The 25,597-nt window shown below is 34.6% G+C and overlaps 1 protein-coding gene across 2 annotated transcripts in view; it reads right to left on the reverse strand.

Annotated features, from left to right (window-relative positions):
- Window positions 1–25,597, reverse strand: part of PDE3A (phosphodiesterase 3A) — a 327,497-nt gene that overhangs the window by 110,023 nt on the left and 191,877 nt on the right. The gene's annotated exons all lie outside the window — the stretch shown is intronic.

Consider the following 25,597-nt stretch of genomic DNA (forward strand, 5'->3'; position numbering starts at 1 on the left):
TCAATGACATGGTGGGAGGAGGGGTGGGACTTAATGTAGCAGACCTTCCTTCCTTAAAATCCTTCAGTGATTATTACGTACTGGTTTCATTCTGAACTCCTTAGTAGGGTAAACAAAGTGTGTCACAGTGGTTCTTACCTAACCCATCTTCTCCACCACACTTGACCCACAGGGGTCACATGTGCTAGAGTGCTACTCCACCATGCTGACCTGTTCACTGGGCTCTCAAAGCACTGTGCTTTTATGCCTCCTCCTGTAACTTTGCTCCAGCTGACTCTTCAGAATTGAAAACCATTCCTAGGATTCTTTGTTTGGGTAATCTTTGGGTAGTGTGGGTAGTCCTTATGCTGGTTTCTGCTTGATATCCTGGTAAGATTTAATACTTTCCTCTTCTCATGCTGTTAGTAATGCTACTGCATTTCCTGAGGCTGTGTTGTGTCGCAGGGTGCCATCTCCTTATTCTTTCACATTCTGTTTGGGCAACCGCAGCTGGCTTAGTTCATAAATTTCCAAATCTTTAAAAACTTCCAAATCTACATCTCTAGTCTGGCCCCTTCTCATGAACTTCACAATCATATGTGCAACTGCCTCTTAGAAGGTGATCACGTTAAAGTGAAACTATCTGTATGGGCTCAAAACTTAATCTGTATTCTCCTTCCCCCCAAATTTGCTTCTCCTCCTCCATTTCCTATCTCAATGATTACACCACATTACCTACTTACCTCAATTTAAAAAAATAAAAGATATCCTTTGCTTGTTCTTCCCACATATTTATTTTTTATTAATGTAATATAAAATATAATATATAATATATAAATGTAAAAATATAATATTTGTCAAGTAGCTACTATGTGCCAAATATTTTGCTCAGGCACTGGGAACACAAATGTGAAGAAAGCATGCCTGGGTTCACCCCATTTACAGCTATACTCATAAGTACGATAAATAAGTAAATAAAAATATTACAAATTTTAATAAATAGTATAAAGGAAACATAAGGCTGTGGTAGTAAATAATAGAGATGTATGGTGAGGGGACTAGCTAGTTTAGAGGAGGTCATAAAAGAAGGCCTGAGGACAAGACACAACACATGACATGACAGGACATAACCTTCCTTTGAATCTCTACAATCACACTTGTCCAGCTTGTTTTTATCTTTTTTATCCTTATAGTGTCCTAACTTGTCTCCTGCCTCACATCTCTTGCTTTCAGCTCATCTATTATCCAAGTGCTACAGAATGACTTTGAAAAGTGTTAAGCAATCCATCTCCTATCTATGTTGCTAACAGAATAATCTTCCTCAATTATAGATCTAATCATATTAGTTCCCAATTCAGGGTCCTTCAAAAGCCTTAGCAAAGTATCATCTAAAAATACAATATTGTTAAAATGTCCATACTACTCCAAGCAGTCTAAAGATTGAATGCAATCTCTATCAAAACGCCAACAACATTTTTTCACAGAACTAGACAAAAAATCCTAAAATTTGTTTGGAACCACAAAAGACTGAATAGCCAAAGCAAGCTTGAAAAGGAATAAAACTGGGGCTATCACAATCCCAGATTTTAAGATACACTAAAAACTACAATGTTCAAAACAGTATGATAGTGGCACAAAAACAGATACATAGATCAATGGAACAGAATAGAGAGACCAGAAGTAAGTCTATATTTATATGGTCAATTAATCCATAACAAAGGAGGCAAGAATATACAATGGGAAAAAAAGTCTCTTCAACAAATGGTGCTGAGAACACTGTACATGCAAAAGAATGAAACTGGACCTCTTTCTTACACTACACACAAACTAGATCAAACACCTAAATATGAGACCTGAAACCATAGCATCCCTAGAAGAAAACATAGGTGGTAGTCTCTCTGACATTAGCCGAAGAAGCATTTTTTGTCTTTTCTGGCAAGGGAACAAAAGAAAAATTAAACATTGGGACTACACCAAAATAAAAAGCTTTTGTACAATGAGGGGAATCATCAACTAAACAAGAAGGAAATCTGAATGGGAAAAGATATTTGCAAATGATGTATTAATAAGGGATTAGAATCCAAAACACGTATAGAACTTAATACCAAAAAACACAAACAATCTAATTAAAAATGGATAGAGAACTTGAATAGACATTTTTCTAAAGAAGACAAAGAGATGGCTGGCAGTCATATAAAAAGATGCCCAACATCATTCATCATCAGGGAAATGTAAACTAAAATCAAAATCAGATATCACTTTATACCTGGAAGACTGGGTAAAAATAAAAAAAAAAAACACATGCACCCCCATATTTATTGCAGCATCATTTATAATAGCCAAATTATGGAAATAGTTCAGATGTCCGTCAATAGATGAATGAAAGTTGTGTGTGTGTGTGTGTGTGTGTAATGGAATATTATTCAGCCATGAAAAAGAATGAAATCCTATGATTTGCAACAACAGGGATAGATCTAGAGTATAATGCTATGTGAGGTCAGTCAGAGAAAGACAAATACCATATGATTTCACTCATATGAGGAATTTAAGAAGCAAAACAAGGGCACCTGGATGGCTCAGTCAATTAAGCATCTCTTGGTTTTGGCTCAGGTCATGATCTCAGCAGTTCACGAGCTCAAGCCCCTCACTGGGCTCTTCATTGGCAGTGTGAAGCCTGCTTATGGTTCTCGTTCTCTCTCTCTCTCTCTCTCTCTCTCTCTCTCTCTCTCTCTCTCTCTCTCTCTCTCACTCTTCCTGCCCCTCCTCTGCTCTCTCTCTCTCCCCCCCCGCCAAAAAAATAAATAAATAAATAAATAAATAAGCTTTAAAAAAAAAGAGACAAACTAAAAAGAAAACAAAAAACAAACAAAAAAGTAGACTCTAAACTGTGGAGAAGAAACAGATGGTTACCAGAGGAGTAGGAGGGGGATGGGTGAAATAGGTAAAGGAGATTGAGTACATTTATCATGATGAGTAGTGAGTGATATATGGAATTGCTGAATTACTATATTCTACACCTGAAACTAACACAACATTGTATGTTAATTACACTTGAATGAAAAAAAAGTACAAGGACCAGCAAGATGTGACCTCTGTCAGTCTCAACCTGCTTCCCAACCAGCACTCTTCGCTCTGTTTTACGGAATTAAAATTCTGTTAAGCTTTTATACAACTTGCCTTTGCATGGGAAGTCCTCCATAACCCTTCCCTTGTCTAATTTTGAATCAACTCTCAAGAGTCTCAAATGCCCCTCATTTCTATCAGGCATGACCTGAATATCGAATGTATTTACATTTTTCTTATAGTCTCTATCATTCTCAAAGCATGCTGCCAACACAGTACCAAACACACTTTCATCCATTCTAAGAACATGGCGATTTCATTTTTGTGTTCCTATTTCTAATGCCTAATGCAGTGTCTGCCCACACAGAAGAGTCATAATGTTCAACGAATTATTTAATGAATTGATGAATGATGTGTAGCTTTTTTTTTTTTCAGGTATGCAAGAATCATGCTTATTCTTGCATTTATAGCACTTAACACAAAATATATACTCAAAGAATATTTTCTGAATGAACACTTACGGCAACATGGTACAGTTGTGTGTCATAATGAAAATGCAAAAGATAAGCCTAACAAAGATTACAAATAACTAACTGTAAACTTACCAGTGGCTCTGAAACGTAAAGATCTAAAAGTAGAAACTGGAAAGCATACATTCATTCAACATTTATCAATTTACCCTTTTCTTTTATTCCTTTGTGTAATTCCATGTTACTCTTTCTGGGTCACTGAATCTTGTATTCTCACAAGTGGACATACTCCATTTGAAAAATAAGAAAGTCCACCTGTGCCTATAATAGCACGTAACTAAGAAAAAATATATAATATTTTCATTATCAAGGAAGGTCTTTAGGTGACTGACAAGAAAATTGTTCTCTACAAGACAAATTTTATTTTTGTAAATTTCCATAAATTGAATATATTTAAAATAAAGACTGTCTAATCTTATTCCCACTGGCAATGGACTGCTTAATGCTCAAAGAGTTGTTCCTCAGTTCTGTCTACTGCTAGTAGAGGATTTAGTCCTTTCACGGTATGTAAGACCAAGGCAATCCTTGTTTCCTGTTTTTAGGATACCTTAATGCTTCTGCCGAGCTACTCATCCCTGTTTTTAATTAGTTTGCATATAGTACTCTATTTCAAATATGTTCACATCTTTATTTTTGTCAATTTTGCCACTTCCTGCTACTCTAACATTCAGTGGACAACATAAAAATTATAACACATGAAATACTGCTCACAATTCAATCTATATTTGAGGCAAATTTTGTTCTCAAATTCCAGCTTCAGAATAAGGTAATATTTTATTCCCAAACCACATTTAGGAAACATAAAGACCAGTAATGTAAAATAAAGCAATTCTTTCAGTAACATTCACTTATGAGATAGTTTAGTATTGTAAAAAGTTCAAATTAAGATGTGGCAATAGTTTCTAGGTATAAATTCTTTGATTTGTGAATATGCAAATGTTGATGTAATTTCTATTAGTTCTATGCATCTGAGGTTAGCTGTACATTTGGAAAAGATCTTTTCAATCATACTGTGTTTAAGAAACTAAATGAAACTGTCAGATTACAATTTGAAATTAAATCTTTTCTGTCACGTCCAATCAAGTATTTGGGGGTTAAAAAAAGGGGGGTGAAAGAAACAGCCTCTTTAGTGAAAATTGCATCAACTGCTAATTTTAACAGAATCATGTAACACGATATAACTCAGAATGAAGCAGAGAAAGAATTCTTTCTACATGGATGGAAGCCTATGGATGATCCCAATCGTAGAGATTAACATGTTATACCTTAAATTACTTAATTTTATATAGATAAAATTCCCAAACACAAAAAAATTACCAGTGAACAGCATCAGGTGATTTTTAAAGTTACTTAATTAGGTGAAACCCAAAGTACACATTAAAATCAACTCACAGGCTATTGAAAATTCTTTCTATGGTTAAAAAAAATTCTTTCTATGGCTAGATTAAATTCTATTTTTTTGTCATTGTTGATTTCATCAAAGCTCTATTTTCTTCTCCTGCTTTGAATCATTTTTCTACAGCTTAATTTTGTAGCTTAATCTTAAATAATATATTAGCTCTAATGAAATGGTTAGGTAACTATTAAGGAAGCTGAAATTTACTTTTTGTAAATTTACGTTTTGCTTCACATTCCAAGTAAACAAAAGTATTAATTTAAAAAGTTAAAATCCAAGTTTAATGAGGACAACTTGTTTTGCAAAATAGAGAACATAAAAATTAATATCCTCATTGAAAATGATTATGGATGATGTTACAATTCATCTTCATAAATTACTCGAGAAGTGGGCATTCCCAATGAGACAGGTAATTTATCTTACCTATGTAATCAGAGGTACCTCAATAAATAATATGTTAAATGACATTTACAGACACTTGGAAGGAAGATATCTCCACTTTGGAGCTCAGTTACAATACCATTTCTCGTAGAACAAAGAAATCTGCGTAATGGTGAGCTCAAGCTAATCGTCTTTCAGTGGAGTAGTTCACAAGGTAGCATAATCTCTCTTTGAGAGATCTTGCTGTCTTTGGGAAAGAAACACAAGAAAATGCTTAATTGACGTATGCAGGACATTTTGACAAATGTGTCCGTGTAAGGTGGTTCTCTGTGGCACTGGGGTAAATGAGTAGTATATGTTCTGAGGGAACATACACATAGTTCTTGAACAGAAACAGATAAAGGACGGTTGGTGACGGTCGTGGTGGCAGAGGATGGATGCTGAGGTGTTTCAAGCTACCATTTAAATGAGCATGTCTACTCTATTCTAGACACTCTTTTTGATTTAATGCTTTACAATGTACCGTATCCACAGAATAACCCTACAAAGTAGATATTATCTCATTTTCCAGATGAGAAAATTATGACTTCCAGCAGTTAAGTGTCGTATTAAGATGATATATGTGCTCCATGGTGGAGTTGGGATCTTTATTACTTCAAAGAGCATTCTCCAAACCACCACACGAAACTACTTTTCATTTCAGTTAGTGTGGAATTCGGCAGGACTCTACCCAAAAATTTGTAGTTCCATAAAATTCCAAGGAAATTTAATTACAACCGTTTGCTTTGACAGATGTGCAGCTTTAAGACGATGAAGTACAGTAAATTTTACCTCAGTGGGAAAATGAAAGGTTGCAGCACTTTCAGAGGTCTTCCAAAGTTCATATTTAGAGGTAATTTCTACTCCATCATAAATAAACTAACCTCTTTAACAGTCCTGCTGCATACGTGGTCAAGTGGGAGGGTGTGAGAGCTGCACAGGTTTGGAGGAGAACTTCCTCATGCACTGTACATAATAAATCTAATTTATGGAAGGCAGGCTTGGCAGCAGAAAATGCAGTGGTATATGTGTGTTGCCTGAAACCACCTTTTTTTTTGTCAGAAAAGTAATTCCGAAATGTTTATTTCCTGCACATTTATAAGGCTGTTCGGAAAACCTGGTGTTCAGAGATTAACCCTGCAGTTATTTAAATTTCTGAGACTCTAAATTTATAACCTCTATCGCGAGATGGGGCTTTGTTTCTAATTAAAATTAAGGTTTCATTCAATAACAGTGAGTTTATTTTAACAGATGGTAATTAGCAGTGGTATAAAAAATTGAATTTTTACCTTATCTGGTAAAGTGTTTTGATGGTCTCATAAATCAGATACCAAATATATCTTGGTGAAAGGTAATATAGCGCAGTGGAGTCAGAAACAGCACTCTAGGGGGTGTCTGGGTGGCTCAGGCGGTTGAGCGTCAGGCTTCAGCTCAGGTCATGATCACGCGGTCTGTGAGTTCCAGCCCCGCATCGGGCTCTGTGCTGACAGCTCACAGCCTGGAGCCTGCTTCAGATTCTGTGTCTCCCTCTTTCTCTGCCCCTCCCCGACTCACACTCTGTCTCTCAAAAATGAATGCTAATTTTTTTTTTTTTTTAAAGAAGCGGCACTCTAGAGCCAGACGTGGATTTAAACACAACCTTACCCCTTTCTAGCTCTGTGATGTTTGGCTAGTCCTATAGACTGTTTAAGTCTTTCTCTTCATTTGTGAATGTGTAATGTTATCCAGAACTCTTGAATATGAACTTCTTAAGGGGCAAAATTTGTCTGCCCTGTTTCCATGAAACTGCCTCATTACTAGCACTAAAACCATACACAGGGGATGCTCAAAAAAACCTCAGCTGAAAAAGTAATTTAATTTTGGCCTTCCAGAATTATTTATTAAAATAAATTATGTGAATGAAGTGCCTCACACAGTATCTGGCAAAACAAAACAAAAACCTATCCACTGAATGTTAGCTTCTTTTTCCTGAAGTTAACTCAAGATATGTTTTTAATATTTTACTTCAAATCATTTATCTTTTGTTACAGGAAGCAATGAGAAATTACTATAAGGAAAAAAAAAAGTACCATCAAAGTCAATGAAAAGAAAAGGCATGCAGAATCTCTACTTTAGCATGTTAGTCCAAGATAAACCAAAACCCAAGTTTGGAAAGTTTAATAAGGTCAGAAACGCAGGATCACCATTTTGGCTAGTAATGACTGATAGGTACCAACCAATATGGGGGAGGGGGGAGGACATTATATATTGACATTTCTGATTTTGTATTTCATACATCTTACAAAGATAACTTCTAAGTATGAAATATATGCTTGACTACATCAGAGTTTAGCAGCCACAGAAACACTAAATCACTAGCATATCTTATATATAAATGCCTTGTCTGCTCAAATAGTGATTCTTTCAACAGATGTTTATTACTTCCTGCTATGGTGACAGGGTATTATGTATTTTTACGTTCTTCCATGAATTTTAAATTAGACCTTTAAAAATTCTAAGTATGCAATTAATTCACAAAGAAAATAGGAAAACAAGCAGAAGAAAATATATTATCAAGCTTTAAGTGTAGATTTGGTACTGGGTAAAGATTATCAAGTGTCACAACACTTTAATCTTTTACTTTTGGGTAGAGAGATTGGGGTTCTATTTGGGATGTTACTGAAGAATTGTAAGCTAATAAAAATTCTGTTTAACATTCTAAGGTAGTTTTGTAGCAGTTTAAACATTCTAGAACTTTGGCTGTGAAGTTTTTTTGGTTCCAGGTTATATATTTGTTAAAAAATTAACACTAAAATTAACCTAGTAGATTACTTAAGAAATAAGCTGAACAAGTTTATTATAGATGTGATTTCTCTTACTTTCTGGATTCCTTGTTTTTAAAAGTTTTTCAATTCGTCTTCTCTAATTGATCCAACTATTGAAAATCCTTACAGGATAAAATTTTATTCAGACTTTCCACAAGTAGGAGCTCTACAATTTGGTAAATATTGTCACCGTGCATGATCAGTAATAAGGTATTTTTTAATGTTCAGAAACTGTTAAAACAATACTCAGTTCTTTAAAATTTGCTTTTCCTGAATATTGATTGAAACTCCAGGTATGCTTCAAATCAAAGCAGGGCCACACCAGAACCAACTCATGAAGTATAATTAAATGAAAATTCTGTATGCTCAGATTTCACACTTTTCACCCCAAATGTCAAATCCATGATGGATAAAAATGTGTTATGGGAGAATGGTTAATGCTTAAATGAAGCATTGGTACTCAATGTTTCACTGCACTGAAGAAGGATTTAAGAAGACAATAAAAGGTGGGGGAGCATTTATTACAGGCAGAGAAAAGACATTTACAAAGCATGGAGAGTGAAATAACACAATGCCATCCAAGGAACAGGAAATCTGATCTATTCTGGGGAGTGAAGATGTCAGTAGAAAGCTACGAGTCAATAACGGGCCTTATGTCCTTTTCCACAGAGTTAACTGGAGGGACACAGTCATGTTTAGGTTTTAGAACAAACATTTTGTTGTGTGTGTAGAAAGAGGTTTAAAGGGCATTAAGGGCCCTTTAAACATGTGCAGTTGTTCATGTTGTACACTGCACAACTCGGGGGAGGGGGATGTGCATCAATCATGTAGATTACACATGGAGTTGTTGGAGTTGTTCAATTTCTTGTCCTGGCACCTTAAGTTGGGGGAAGAGAAACCAGTATCAGTTGTCAGCATTGTTTCCCTGACTTTCAACTCCAGTATTGAGTACCTTTGTTTCTTTGCCCTTCTATGCTCCCTCATCAAACATTCTCATTATGCTTCATTCATACTAATGAATAAATGACTGATATCAATACAAAATGTAAGCTTTCACAATTTACAAATCAACACCAATGAGTAGTAAAGAAATATAGCTCTAACTTCAGAATTTCAGACAGGAGTGAGAAAAAGATTAGCTTAGGCACTGAAATCCATTCAGCATCCAATACAACTCCTTTAAGTCAATGGTAGAATGTATGGGTACTCTTCACATCACCTGGGAAACTTCTTAAAAGGAAAGTTGCTTAGCTCCATCTAAAACCTTGTCAATCAGTCTCTGATAAACTCCCTAGGTGATACTGAATGGATATATATTGCTAATCCATGTAAACGATGGCTTTAAAGCCACTCCCCAAGGGAAACCGACAATTATACTCTATAAAGAATATGGTCTATATCTGAGTTTAAAACCTATGGTTTCCCCAGATTTGGAAATTTCCATCAAATGAAAAGCATAATAACAGGACTCTTCTCTGAGTCACACTAACTTAGGAGGTTAAGATTTTAGTATCTTGACTATTAATCACTGTTCAGAAACAATCAGGAGACACACTCTTATTAGGTTAGATCATCTGCTCTAATAGAAACCATTCTACATAACAATCATTTAAACAACTTCATAGTCAGGGACACTATTATTTTATTTCTAGGTCAATTTGAATAGCCAGAAATGTCCTCCTCATATCCAATCAAAATTTGACTGCTCTTGGGTTCTATCCATTTGTTCAAATAGCATCTTATAGGACTTCAAAGAGAAAAAAAGAATTTGCACTCCCCTTCAACATCCTACTACTTCTGATGACTCAAGAAAGCACTCTTTCTCCCATACTGTCTACACATGGTGATCTTCTGTGTAAATGGATCCACTTTTCAACACCCTTCGTGAAATCTGGGAATGTGAATTGAATGCAACACTGCAGGTTTCATATCGCCAGTGCAGATTTTATTAGATGACTCCTTCTCTGCATGCCATTGCTAACCACTGCTAACAGAGCCCAAGGTTGCACATGCTGTTAGAAAAAGCCATGATTTGGGCTTGAAGTTAACCCGGACCTTTAAGCCTTTTTTCTATTTCTTCACTTGTTTATAAAAATATGCAGGCACCTTCATACTAGAAATTTATTGAAAACTTAAGTGCAAAATTTTGTCTCCTCCTCTTCAATTTAATCTTTTTTGGTTTAGTATTTTAGCTGGAGTTTAATGAAAATATACTCTGTTATTCACATATAAGCTTCATATCCTATGTTTAACAAAAAATATAAGTGTGCATTTTTTGTCCAAACTAGTCATCAATAAAAATGTTAAATAGGGTGGTATCTTAAGGATTTTTACAATTCTTATTTTATTTTTTGAATCTGCTCTGCAAAAACTATTCACTGTGTATGCAAATGTGACAACCCTTGTAAGGTTTTGAAGAGATGAATACACTATTGGTAACTCTAACTGCTACATAAATAATTACACTTTTAAAATAAAAATATATCAAACATCTTTGTCTTTTAAGCTGTTAAAATAACCATTAAATATTTATGTGCAATGTATAGCAAGTAACACTTTTAGAAAACATTACAGGGATAGATAGTAACATCCATTTCCAATTTTACATACAGTTGATTGTAAGAAGTTGATCTGATGACCCATACAGGGATGATTTTCTAAAATATGATTTAAAAGAAATTTAGGTCTAGTTAACAAAGCTAATTGTTATTAGCTTTAGAGAATTAGAAGAGAATATTTAATGTTATTAGAAGAGAATATTTAATGTTAATAAAATTTCTTATATTCTTTTCTTAATATCTCCAAAGAGATTATTTTAATACAGGGCATGCTTATGACTATCTCACACATTTATGTTAATCCTGTTTCTGGATATGTATTTATTTAAATATTGGTCATACACCACCAGCTTATTCCAAATGGTGTTAAAATAGATATTACTTGTATACATATTTATTAATGTACTGCTTACATACAAAAAAAACCCTGCATCTTGCTTATCTCCTTGAAAAACTCATTTTTTCCACATTCCTTTCCATATTCTCTAATTCTTTTCCATACTATTTTTTTCCACATTCTATGCATTCCCATTGTCAAGTATAGTGAAATAAATTTAACTAAATATATATCTCTTAATGAGAAAAGTGTACATGTTATAAAAAAGTTTAATAAGTATTTCTAAGCAATCATCAATTAATAAAAAATTCAAATGTAGCATAATGTTAATATTTATTAAGTCTAAGTAGTAAGCATACGGTTTTGTACATTGTTCACTGTACTTTGCTGCATGTTTGAAATATAATATAAAAAAAGGGAGAAAGTCTTCAACTATTTGATATTCAGTGTAACATAGCATCTCCTATATGCTATGTATGCACTTAATATGGATAATATGCTGTTCAATCCGGGAAAATTGTTTATTTCCCCTACTGCATCTCCCAATTCAAATTTTCATGACCATCAGTGCATAAAATGATGAAAACAGAACCTCTTTGAAACATTTGTAAGTCAGACATTACTTATATTCCCATTTTTCTTTATTATTTGGTATAAATTTACTTCAGATAAAAATAGTTAATATTTCCAAGTAGCTACATCCATAAAACATTTACAAGTAAGTTTAACAATAAAGTGTGAGTTATCATTTTTACCAAAGGTAAATCATTTTTATCAAAAGTAAATCTCTCCCCCTCTCTCTCTGCCCCTCCCCTGCTTGCAGGTGGGTACAAGCATGCACTCTCCCTCCTCTCTCTCTTAAAAAAAAAAAGAGTAATCAAAATGCTTTTCCATAAATTCTGTAAGGATTTATGAAGAGGAAATAACATCCATAATAAAATGGAAGGTTTCCTTTTCATGCACAGGCACAGAAACTAGTTGAATTCTAATGAAATACATTAATATAATCTTAGTGATGCATTTGAACCTATAATGTTAAACAAAATATTAATATTATTTCTCAAGCTTGCACTGACTTAGTGGCAGTGTGCATTGCAATAATGGTAATTAAAAAAAATAACAAATGCTTTTTAAGGGAATTTTAGTTTGGTATGATTATTTATCATGTGAAGTTAAAATAATGCACTTTCCTCTCCTATCTTTTTCCATAAACAAAAGCTGCAGTGCCAAGACGAAAACATAAGAAATAGTAAAATTATATATTTTTCTTCTTTTTGAACAGAAATAGCAATGCCAAGTTCAGTTTGTTCCACTGGTTTTAAGCCAAATAAATAGCAAAAAATAATGAAAAGCCTGGTCATATCATGTGTCACAAGTTTCTATTCAAGTCCTTATGTAAATTTTAGATCTCTGCGCTGCATGAGACAGGACCACTCCTGCACTCAAAAAGTCCATGTCATGAGAACAAAGCGGGGAGGAGGAAGGGAGGGAGAAGCCACAGGGGTCTGGAGAATGAGAGGAACACATGCTCCGATATGGAAAAGTATATATTTAAATTCTATCTTCTCCTACATTAATATCAATACAACTTTTCCTCAGATCATAATGGCAGTTTACAGTTCAAGTAATCAAATACCATCCTACAATATGGCATCAAAGATATTAAAAGGAGGGAATCTCAACTGACCTGTAAGCTTTGAAAGAGAGAAATTGGAAGGCAAAGGAATAGCATAAATAAAACAAAAGGCTTTTTGGCCCTATTATTTTATGCTTTAGAAATTATTTCAATAAATCCTAGGGAGATGCTATATTTTATGGTGGATTAATAGAAATTTCTTCAGAACACACTGGTTCAACAAAACTTACTAAATTAAACTGTAAGTTATTAAATTTCAACATGCTTCCATTTATTTTGGAAATATTCATTAAAAATCTACTGTTTGGGGTATGGAGTTACCATAATCAGCATAAAATAAAACTGACTGCTGGGATGATAGTACAGTATTTGCCAAAACTTATGTAAAGTCATGCTGTATTTCTACATCAAAATGGAAACAAAATTACACTGGGATTAGTTTTCACAAATTGACTTGGTGCATTGGAATATTTTTGAAAAAACTGTAAGAGGCCTAAAAACACAAGTATGTATCACACTGACACATTCTTGAAGTACCAGAGAAATGTCAACAAGTTATGGCAGTGAGTCACAGTAATCCTGACTAGTAAAAATGGGTTTAAGGCATGCAAACCCCACCCCCTACCGCTGCCCCAAATCATGATGCCCAGGATCAAAGGGCTTTTATGCAATGTTTTATGCATGTTAACCTTCTCAACATGGCTGCAATGTCATGTCCTTATTTCGCTTCATGAAATAATATTTCCTCTATTGACTAATCCTTTTTCCCTTGGGTATCTTTTGTATCATTTTTGATAGACAACTTCTTTCCATTCCTTTGCTTTCAATCCTTGGAGAACTAGAGCTTTTACATCTGTTTGCACTTCTTTATCTTCCTGAATGATCACGTTGGTTTAACTTTTGAAATTTGCATTCCATCTGTTGGTCTCACCCATAATCTCCTTCTGAGAGTTTTTCTCCTAAACTTTTTTTTAATTGCTCATGTAAGTGCGTATCACCGATGGTGTGTAAACAACTTTCTGTACACTTGGGGTTAAAACGATTTGAAAAGAAAACAACATGGTTACAAAATTCTAAAATGGAAATAGTTGTAGAGATCCAAGTGCGTACTGTCACCCAGAAGTATTTAACCATACAGCCAGATAATTCAGCAACCAAACTATTTTGATTCAAGTTTGATAACCTGCACATTGCCAGTGAGAACAAGCTTTAACTAGTAAAACTAAGAGTTTGCTGGGAATGGGTCATTGCATAACGCATCACCACAAAAACAAAACAAAAACAAATAAACAAAAACCCTCCCTATGATCTGGAAAATCAAACTTGACAAGAAGCTTGAGTTTTGTGAATTTTGAGAAATTTCAGTTCGCTAATATCTCTAATGTTGCGCCAGGATTTTACTTTGTAATTATTAGCCCCCGTTCCTTAGATTTACTTAATTTTACACAATGGCTTTACTCTACGCAAAATGGGACAATCACTTAAATTGAGAACACAACTGCCAAGCAACCTCCTTCTCCAATGTAAAATGTTATAAAAAAAAATCAGTAGCTTTGATGACAATATAAAATCATGTGGGGAAATCTCTTAAATAAGTTTTTAGTTCATCCCCTACAAAAGAAGCAAAGAAAAATTCCATAAGATTGTTATGTATTAGAAATGTATATTTTTGCATATAACCTAGATTTGCATTAAGAAATTAAATAATAACATTCACTGTCTCCAAATGTCTACCAATTGTACAAAGAAGATGCTTAAAAACCTGCATCTTGGGTTTTGTCTTGTTTTGTTTTTGTTTTTGTTAGTATACCAAAACAGATGTCCATATTCACTTTAAAAGATCAGTTATTTTTCTTTCTTGCAGTCACTTCTTATTTCTGTTGCCTTTATTCACCCCTTAGAGTTAACTGGCTTTCTAATTCTCATATGACCTTCACTTCACCTCACCTTCACCTATTGCTCTACAGGACGGTTTGTTCAAGTCAATATATCCTAGCCTTGGATTTTTGTCTCCCATGAAAATCTAACGATGTTCAACTCCATCTTTTTTCATCAGCTTTATCTATGAGTAAAAATTTAAAACGTCAACCCCCAAAGCTTTCCTTGTAGAGCACGTTCCATAATGAATGAAGAACGAGATCTTACTCTATGCCAGAGATTGCATAAAATCATCCAGCCTGCAGTAAAAATTACTTCCCTCTGTCAGGCATTTCAATTCCAAGACAAAACTAACAGTTCTCCAGATAGTCTATCTTTCTTCTGTTATTCTAACAAATGAAAAGAATTATCATTGTTTTTATTTTCTTCGAAGTATACTTTTATACACTTATTACATTTGACTATTGCTTAAGTTATTTATAGCTCCTGCAGATAAACGTGTGTCATCTCCAGCTGCTTATTTCATTTCTTTGTTGTGTTTCATATAATGGACCACAAGCCTCTGATTGGGCAAAAACAGGCATAAGGCAGTATACATGCCACGTGAATGTTGTCCACAGTCCCCAAACAAGAGGGTCATTCAATAATTACTGAACAACATTTCTACTAATCTATAAACATGGAGGGAGGAGAGCATAAATGCCAGTGGCAATTTCCCCTTTTATTTCTGTGGACTTGTTTAATTCCTGTTCATCGATCAATGCCTTTTTAGAGACCAGGGACCTTGATGAAGAGTGATTCACTCAAGGCCATCCATCAATTCATCAGAAACACATTCTGTGCAACCACTGCACAGACACAGCCATGTTCTCTTTAAGGTTGTTCTTCTGAATCACTTGGATGCTTACGCGTGGAAACAGTGCATTTTCTCCTCCTAGTTTTCTAGGAATGATTCTACTGTGAGTAACTACCTCATAACAAAATGAATATGCTCTTTAAAATTGCTTAGTAGACTTAAAGATGGAACCTGAAAGCTCAAAAGCTACACCTAAAAAGTATTTTCCCATATTCCTATATGAAATATCAACATTCATTAGTAAATATTTATTTATTATCTTTTATATGTATAGCAAAGAGATTATGCTGTAATCTCAGTGGTTCTCAACCTGAGGCAATTTTGCCTCCCAGGGGGCACTTGACCATGTCTGGACACATTTTTCATTATCATATGAACTGTGGGTGGCCTCTACTAGGGAGTTTGCTACTGGCCTCTACTGGGGAGAGACCAGAGATGCTGGAGAAGTAATAAACCACTGGGTTCAGTTGTTAAAGAGAAACACCATTTCCCTTTCTCTGAACTAAGATAAAAAGAAATGTCTATGTGCCCTCTTTGGATGTTAGCATCAGGACAAATTTTTAAGACTGTACCTTATAAAGTGTGTCAACGTAAATTAAAGACATAACAGTAAAATAACACCAGATAAAAGCAATTTCACAAAATATGGGGGAGAGATTATCCAAAAATTTAGATCTGACTAATGGGTAAAATTTAAAATACTCAGAGGAGGATTTAATGGGCAGTTTTGATTTTTAGATGTACCAAAAAGTTCTGATTTAACAAAAACAAGTATAAGGTACATGTCATGTAAATGATGTCCACAGCCTCCAAGATAAGAGGGTTATTCAATAAGTATTAAACAATCAGGTCCTTTCCTGCCTCTATTGTATGAGACGACAAGGCCATTCCTAAAACATGTAGGGCCCAGGCAAATACTTGGCATTTTGGCCCATATAAACAAAATTCAAACAAATTTTACAACACAACAACAATAAAAATATTCCCTTGGAGAGATGCCAAAAAATGATAATAATTATTAGATTAATACATGGTAAAGTAAAAAATGAGAAGGAAGTACAAGCGAAAAACACTGTGTTTGCAGAAAAAGTTAACACTGGCAGCTAGCTTCATCTAGGATATGAATTATTCCTTGGTAACACATCAGGAGTTTGGGCAATGTAATCATGGATTCCCAATCTGCTCACATTAATCCCTTGGAATAAATTCCTGAAAAATCTGGATGGTTGTCTTTCTAAATGTATTAAATGAAATTAACTTTAATAAATTTATATGGCATTATTCCAGGTAAACCTGGACAGCATTTAAATTACTCTCATAACAAAAGCAAATTACTTAATATAGAAAAGAATTGCTTTGCCCTGAATTAGATCCTTAGGATGCAAATGCTTAGGTTTATCAATTTGAGTAGCTGTCAAGTATCATTCTCTTGAACACCTGAGTGGACAGGATACTCAAGTATGATAACTTGCCATCAAAATCCATCCTTAAGACTTAAAATATTACTGCAAAAGCTAATTTATCTACATATATGCTTCTTATTCTAGAAGTTTCATAGTTTGGAGTTTCTTGTATGTGATAGACACTTAAAGCCATGCTACTAAATAAGACACAGATAATTTATTTACTTACTTTTAATATTTTTAAAATTTTTATTCAGTTTGTTTAAACCAAAAACACTTCACCCATTTCTATCTCCTACTCCCTACCTCTTGCAACCAACAGCCCATTCTCTGTGTGTAATAATTTTTTTTCGGACTCCACATTGAAGAGACACCATATAGCATTATCTTTCTCTAACTTATTTCACTTAGATAATGCCGTGGAGGTCCATCCACATTGTCTCAAATCCCAAGATTCCGTTCTTCTCTCTGGCTTAATAATATTCCACTGATGTGTGGGGGTATGTGTATATAATACATATAATAATTTATTTATCCATTCACTTATCAATGGACACTTAGGTTGTTTCCATGTCTTGTCTATTGTAAACAGCATTACAATGAAGGTGGCATGCAGGTACTTTTCAAATTGGTGTTTCAGTTTCTTTAGAAAAATACCCAGAGGTGGAACTGCTGAATTATATGGTAGTTTTATTTTTAATTTTTAGAGGAAGCCTGTTCTCCACAGTGGTGCATCAATTTACATTCCTATCGACAATGGACAAGAGTTCTCCTTACTCCACATGCCCACCAACACTGTTATTTCTTATCTTTTTGGTAATAATCATTTTGACAGGCGTGAGGTGATAAATCATGTGGTTTTGATTTGTATTTCCCTTATGATTAATGATGTTGAGTATCTTTTCACATCCCTGTTGGCCATCTGTATACTTCTCTGGAAACATGTCTAGTCAGATACTCTACCTATTTTTTAATCAAATTATGTTTTCCCTATTGAGTTGTAAGAGTTCTATGTATGTTTTGGATATTAGCTCTTTGTCAGACATAAGACCTAACGATGATTTTCTCTTAGTCGGTGGTTTGCCTTTTCATTTTGTTGGTGCTTAGAAGCTTTTCAGTTTGATGTTAATTTTTCGTTTGTTGCTTTTGCTTTGGGTGTCAGATTAAAAAAATATATATTGCCAATACCAATGTCAAGGTGCGTACTACCTATGTTTTTGCCTAGGAGTTTTATGGTTTCAGGTCTCATATTCATATCTTCAAACCATTTAAAGTTGTCTTTTGTGTATGGTGTAAGATAGTAACCCAGCATCATTCTTTTGCATATGGCTGTCCAATTTCCCAAATACCATTTATTAAAGAGAGGCTTTAATAATTTAATAATACTTTACCCACTGTATATTGTTGGCTCTTTTGTCATAAATTGACCATATGTGTGTAGGTTTATTTTTGGGCTCTCCATTCTGCTTCACTGACCCATGTGTCTGTTTTTATGCCAAAATCATATTGTTTTAATTGTAATAGCTTTGTAATACAGTTTGAAATCAGGGAGTATGATGCCTCAAACTTTGTCCTTTCTCAAGATTGCTTTGGCTCTTTAGTTGGTGTGTGTGTGCGTGTGTGTTGTTCCATGAAAATTTTAGGATTATTCTATTTCTGTGAAAATGCCATTGGAATCCTGATATGGATTACACTGAATCTTAGATTGCTTTGGGAAGTATGAAAATTTTAACAATATTAATTCTTTGAATTCATGAGCACAGAATATCGTTCCATTTACTTATGTCTTTAACTTCTTTCATTAATGCCCTATAGCTTTCAATAGACTGGTCTTTTGCTTCATTAAATTGATTCTTAGGTATTTTGTCCTTTTTGATGCAATTATAAATGGGATTGTTTTCTTAATTTCTATTTCTGATAGTTCATTATTAGTGTAATGAAACTTAACAGATTTTTGGGTGTTGATTTCATATCCTGCAACTTTATTGAAGCCACTTATTAGTTCTAACAGTTTTTTAATGGAGTCTTCAAGGTTTTCTATATATAATATCAAGACATCTGCAAATAGAGGCAATTTTAGTTCTTCTTTTCAATTTAGATGCCTTCAGTAGTTTTTTGTTGTTGTTGTTGTTTTTTCTTTTATTTTGCCTCATCACTCTGGCTAAGATTCCCAATACTATATTGAATAAAAGTGGTAAGAGTGAATATCTATTCCTGATCCTACAAGAAATATCTTCAGCTTTTCACTGTTGAATATGATATTAGCTATGGGCTTTTCATATATGGCCTTTAATACGTTAAGATACATTCCTTCCGTGGGAAGGAAGTTGGGAGTTTTTAATCATAAATGGATGCTGAATTCTGTCACTTTATCTACATATACCAAGATTACTATATCATTTTCATCCTTCACCTTGTTAATGTGGTATATATCACATTGACTGATTTGTGAATGTTGGACCATCTTTGCATCCCTGAAACAAATCCCACTTAATTACAGTGTATGATCCTTTTAATGTATTGTTGATTTTGATTTTCTAATATTGCGTTAAGAATTTTCACATCTATGTTCATTAGATATATTGCCTTGTAGTTTTCTTTTTGTGAGTCATCCTTGTCTGATTTTGGTATCAGATTAAGTATGTTTGAAAGAGTTTCTCCTCTTTTATTTTTTAAAAGAGTGTGAGAAGGAATGTTATTAATTCTTCTTTGAATATTTGGTAGAATTCACCAGTGAAACCATCCGGTCCCAGACTTTTGATTGTTGGAACTTTTTGATTACTGACTCAATCTCCCTGCTAGTCATTGGTTTGTTCAGATTTTTTATTTCATCATGATTCAGCCTTGGCAGGTTGTATGTTTACAGAAATTTATCCATTCCGTTTGGGTCGTCCAATTTACTGGAATACAACTGTTCACATTAGTCTTATAAGAGACTGATCCTCTTATGATCCTTTGTATTTCTTTGGTATCAGTTATAACATCTCCTCTTCCATCTCTGATTTTGAGTGTTCTCTTTTTTCTTGGTGAGTCCAACGAAAGGTTAATCAATTTTTATCTTTTCAAAGAACAGCTTTTAATTTAACTTTCTTTTTAGTCTCTACATCATCTATTTCTTCTCTAATCTCTATAATTTCCTTCTTTCTACTATCCTTGGCCTTCATTTCTTCTTTCTTAGTTCCTTGAGGTAGAAAGTTAGATTGTTTGAGACTTCTCTTATTTCTTGAGGTAGACTCTATGAACTTTCCTCTTAAAACTGCTTTTGCTGCATCCCATAAATATTGATACGTTACATATCCATCTTTGTTTCATTTTTAAGCATACCAATAGCTTAGTGTATCTGATAACTTATTTTTCCCCATCAGAATACTTAGCTGTGCTCTTCTATTATATACACATTACTTCACTTATTTAGGGACATACAAACCAGAATTTCATTGTCTACAGAATTACATAAATCACACAAAAAGTTGTTTCTTCAATAAGTGGTCTTAAGTCTATTTGATGAATCCTGACTGGTACTCTGTCAGTCATCACTAATTTACTAAACAACTAAAGAACTTGCTAGTCTCTAACTATTGGTAAAGAAGAGCCTGCTGGTTCCTAGTATATTAAAATCTTAGCAAGCTCACAAATTGAAGTAATCTTTTCCCACAAGACTCCTTGGAATCCACTCCTCACATTTTTAACCTTTTCAAAGGAGAGTGATTTTCTATTGCCCTTCTTCACTTCCCACTGGAAAACTTTTCTTCAAGAATTTAAAGAAAAATAAAAAAACTAATTGCCTTCTGAGAATTTCATCCCTGACTTCATTTGGTATTACTGGGAATGCTGCCAGAGGAAAGAGTTCTGCATGCTGTTGGAAGTTAATCTTTTAGCATATTCCCTAATTTGGATGATCTACTATTTGGGAATATATACTTTAAAAACATGGTGGAGAAGGAAAAGGAGGAGGGGAAGAAGGAAGAAGATGGGGGGCAGGGCAGGGAAAAGGAGAAGGGAGAAGACAGAAGAAAGGGAGGATGGGGAGAAAAAAGAGGGAGAAGAAGAGGAAGGGGAAGAAGAGTAAGGGGATGGAGAGGAAGAAAAGGGAGAGGGGGAAGGGGGGGAGGGGGGGGAAGGGGAGGAAGAGGAAGAAGAGACAGTCAGAAAGCTCTGAGTTCATAAATTATGTCACAAAATTACTGCAATAAATCAATTTGAATTAAATTATTATTGACTCTGAAAAGTCATATGCAATTAAGTGGTGCAGTTTACTTGAAACAAGATATACATTTTTCCATATGATAAATATTTGAAGGGTACCCCTTATTATCTGTAATAGTGCACACATGATACAATTTTGGAGAATCACATCAAATTTGAGAAAATCTTTTACTTAGTAATAAACACATGGGGGGAAATCCAAGATAAGCTTAACTCTATCTTGATAATGACTAATCCTCTCAACACTTGCTGAGGGGCACCTGGGTGGCTCATTGGTTAAGCATCTGTCTTCTACTCAGGTCAGGATCTTAGGGTTCACGAGTTTCAGCCCACATTGGGCTCTACGCTGACAGCTCTGAGCCTGGAGCCTGCTTCAGATTCTGTGTCTCCCTCTCTCTCTCTGCCCCTCCCTTGCACACTTGTGCTATCTCTCCCTTTCTCCCTCCCTCCTTCCCCCTCCCACTCTCTCTCTCAAAAATAAATAAAAATATTAAAAGAAACCACTAGCTGATTATTTTTTATCCTCTAGCTAAGGCTGACTTTAGGTAAAACTGTGTGCTTCTTGAAGACAAAAGTTGTTCAGTTTTGACCCCTTAAAGGCTAAAGAAAGTGCCTGACATATATTGGTGGTGTTGTAAATCAACACAAAAGGGGTGAAAATTTGTCTTACAGGCTACCCACTCACAGAAAATGCCTCTGCTTTTACTAGGCACTTCTTGATACTCAAACATCAAGCCAGTCCCCTTTTCTTAGATACCCAAAATAAATATATTCCATCTATTTTTCTACCGTTCAAGATGTTCCACTATTAATCATCAACTTCTTGCACCCTTTGTCTACCAAGAAAACTGAAATCATTAGGCTCACAGTATTTCTTTTACTTTGTACTATCTGTCTCTTTTTCTTATACCTTGCTCTGGTATAGATGCCTCTACTTTCTTTCCAAAACTTCTTCATGTGTGCTTTTTGGTGAATCTACCCAATAGTTCCTTTGAGAACATGGTCAGTTTTCTGACTAAAGGGTGAATGGTGGGGTTTGGTGAGGGGACTGATGGCAGCACATCAACAGGTGCCAAAAGGGCCACTTTGGAAGAACGTACATTCCTTTCCCTGAACCACACCATTTTTCCAGTCCTTAAACAGGCCAGTGTCAAGAATTTTCACTATTTTCCTCTCTACACAGATTCTTTTTTCTTTGCCATTAATAACTGTTTAGACACACATCTCACTGTGGCATAAAAAGAAATTACACTCACTTCTGCTGCCATCTCTCTTCTAAAACAAAACTCCAAGAGAACATTCTATCTTATACTAGTCATTTAATTTCTGTATTCTGCTTTCCATCCCTTCTCGATCAAAATGGCATTCTCAAAGCTCACTAATGTCCTGCTAATCACTATATTGAAAGGTATTTCCTATGTTTTTGTTTTGTTTCTGTGAACCTTTGTTTGTTGTCTCAACTTTCTTCCTAGTGTAACTTCATAGTATGCTGCTTTCGATTCTGCATCATTTCTCCTTCAAATGGTCTCCTAGTGGGAACATAGGCATGCTTTAATTTTCTCCCCAGGCTCATCCCAGCCCTTCCAACTAGCCTTCCCCAAGAATCAGTCTTTCTTTCATTTTTCCCTTTTAATATTCTTCCTCTAGGATCTATGTCTGATGTAGTTCAATTATCACATGTAGGATTAGCATTCTCAATTGATTACAGAGCTCTAATCTGGCTACAGAGCATCAGAATGGTATCTGAAGTAGTTGTCTGATATTTCCTTGTGGAAATATCCTTGTGGAAATGTTCTCACGTAACATCACAAACATCAAACTCATCGTCTTCTCTGTAAACTGGGCTATGTGAATGGTGCTAGTTCCTCAAGTACTGGATTTCAACATCTTGACCCTCCTTACTTCCTCCTCACGTTTAATCAATAATGCGTGACATTCTCTGAATCATTCCTTTGCTGTAGTTCCTGCAACAGCCCTTAACCAATAAATGTTTACAAAGAAGTTATAAAGAAAATTCACATATATCCAAACATGTCCTATACGCTGCCAGTTCAGACTCTTACTCAAGCTTTTCCTTCTCCTCCCTTTGTACTTCTAAGATCTTATCCAGCATTGAAGGCTCACCTCCAATATCAGCTCCAAGAAGTAGTTTTACTAGGGATAAATACTCTGTCCCACTTCAACTCCTATCATGTTTTGTTTATATATTTAATTTTACACTTACCAGACTGCCTTATATGAAAATTATATATTCAAATATTGTTCTGCTTCCAAATATAACTTGTGAGCTCTTGGAACACAGTAACCTTGTCAACTCAGTTTTTCCTCAGACTTAGATCTGCCACAGTGTGTATACATTATAAATACTTAAAAACTTACTAAGTGTCTCCAATTAAACTAAACTGAGATGGGATTTGAGTATTAGTAAATTATTAAGAAATCTTTATTCAGATGAAGACTGTCTGAAATTCCTTTGAAATGGTTAAAAGGCTTTTGACATATCACCCCAGAAAATAATAGCAAGATAAGGGATCAATGATATAAAACATAAATACAGTATCTTTTTCCCCCCCAGTGGGCAATCAATATTAGGTAAGAAATTATTACCTAATACTTGTTATCTGAAATTTCCAAAGAATAATGTTTTTTGTTGTAGTTACTGTTTTCAGTTTTGGATGTGTATTTTTCTTTCTACCTTAGCAATTTTTAGCTGTGTTGAAGAATCAAAGGGAGACAAAGGAACACTTGTTTAGAATACTTATTTAGCTAGTTGAAAGGTCTAAGACTGCCTTGATGCTGATAATGGTAGTTCATGCAAGAATGTTCCAATGTCTTTGCTTTTGAGAACCATCTCGGGCTTTCAAATATGATCAAACTTTATCTATAAAAATATTTGTGTATATGGAATTTTGAAGTTTTCTAGCTACATGCAGTATCTAGAATTTAAAAGTTTTTCACTGTGAGTTCTTTACGTTTATATTTAACACAAGCAATATTGTGCCTTTATGACATTTTTTTTCTAATTTATAACAGAGTGACCAATTCAAACTTGAAGATATATTCTATCCAAATAGGTTATATGGGTTCCAAATAGCAAGATTTCATTCTTTTTATGGTTGAGTAATATTCCATTGTGTGTGTGTGTGTGTGTGTGTGTGTGTGTGTGTGTCACATTTTCTTTATCCATTTATCAGTCAATGAATGATATGGATGGAACTAGAGAGTATTATGCTAAATGAAATAAGTCAGAGAAAGACAAACACTGTATGATTTCATTCATATGTGGAATTTAAGAAACAAGCAAAAGGAAAAAAAATAGAGGCAAAAAAAGAGACTCTTAACTATACAGAACAAACTGATGGTTACCAGTGGGGAGGTGGGTAGGGGGATGGGCTAAATAGGTAATGTGGATTAAGGAGTGCCCTTGTGAAGAGAACCAGGTGTTCTATGGAAGTGCTGAATCACTATATAGTACACCTGAAACTAATATTATACTGTAGGTTAATTAACTGTAATTTAAATAAAACCTTAAAAAACCCAAATTGGTCATATGATGAGTAAATAACACAAATTTTAAACAAACATAATATAACACTACATCCCTTTGAAGGGGCATGTCAGCATGAAGTTACTTGGCATGTTTTGAATATCAAAATGTTTTTGGTGGCAATTATCAGAATTGTTGAATTTCTTACTTGTGCTCATCTTTACTTTTTAACTGGTTTGGATTCACAAAGCATTTACCACACAGTCGTCATTTCATTACCAATCTTGCAGCAAATTCTGATTTAAAACATTACAGATGTATACAGATGGAGTGCTGACAGAGAATGGAGAAGAGGAAATAAGAGTGAAGGAAAGCAGGGCATAAATTCTGTGGGATAACCGACTTAATTGGCCTGGCTTATATTATTTACTAATCAAGTTGATAATGGACAACAATAAAACCACAGCTATTAAAATCTCAACGAAAAACAACTGATTGACTGGGTTTTATTTTCCCATGACCTAAATTAGATAGCTACCATGCCAACTTGATGACCGTGCCGGTCTGCATCAGCTTCATAAAACACTCCGGAGAATCTCACAGTTCACAACAGACTTTCATATGCAGTGCTACATATTCAACTTTCTTTCAGCCATATTTTTTTAGTGACAAATATAAAGTGTGAGCAGGAAAGGTAAAAATGTTCCACCCACTTAATTTTTATTTGGCATGTCTACAGACAGGTAAACACACAGGCTACTAGGAGATAAATGATTTTCATATTTCTTCACAAACACCCTAGGAGGAGAGAGAATTTTCTTAGTATAAAACTCAGTCCTTATTCTGTCAGGCAAAGTAATTATGGAACCAAAACAAATCCACATTGTCTAATTAGGTCATTAAAAAGCATAAATGCGTCATGGAAGCTTTTCCCCTTGCCTAAGACATAAAGTAAGACAATGAAAACAATCTGGTAATATAGAAAGGTTCAGAATTTGTTTCTTTTCAAAAATAATAGGTCCTTTCATCTTTCTATTTCCCTAA

The sequence above is a fragment of the Panthera pardus genome, unplaced genomic scaffold (genome assembly GCF_024362965.1).
Source record: "Panthera pardus isolate Hobbes unplaced genomic scaffold, ASM2436296v1 HiC_scaffold_6, whole genome shotgun sequence".
NCBI lineage: Eukaryota > Metazoa > Chordata > Mammalia > Carnivora > Felidae > Panthera > Panthera pardus.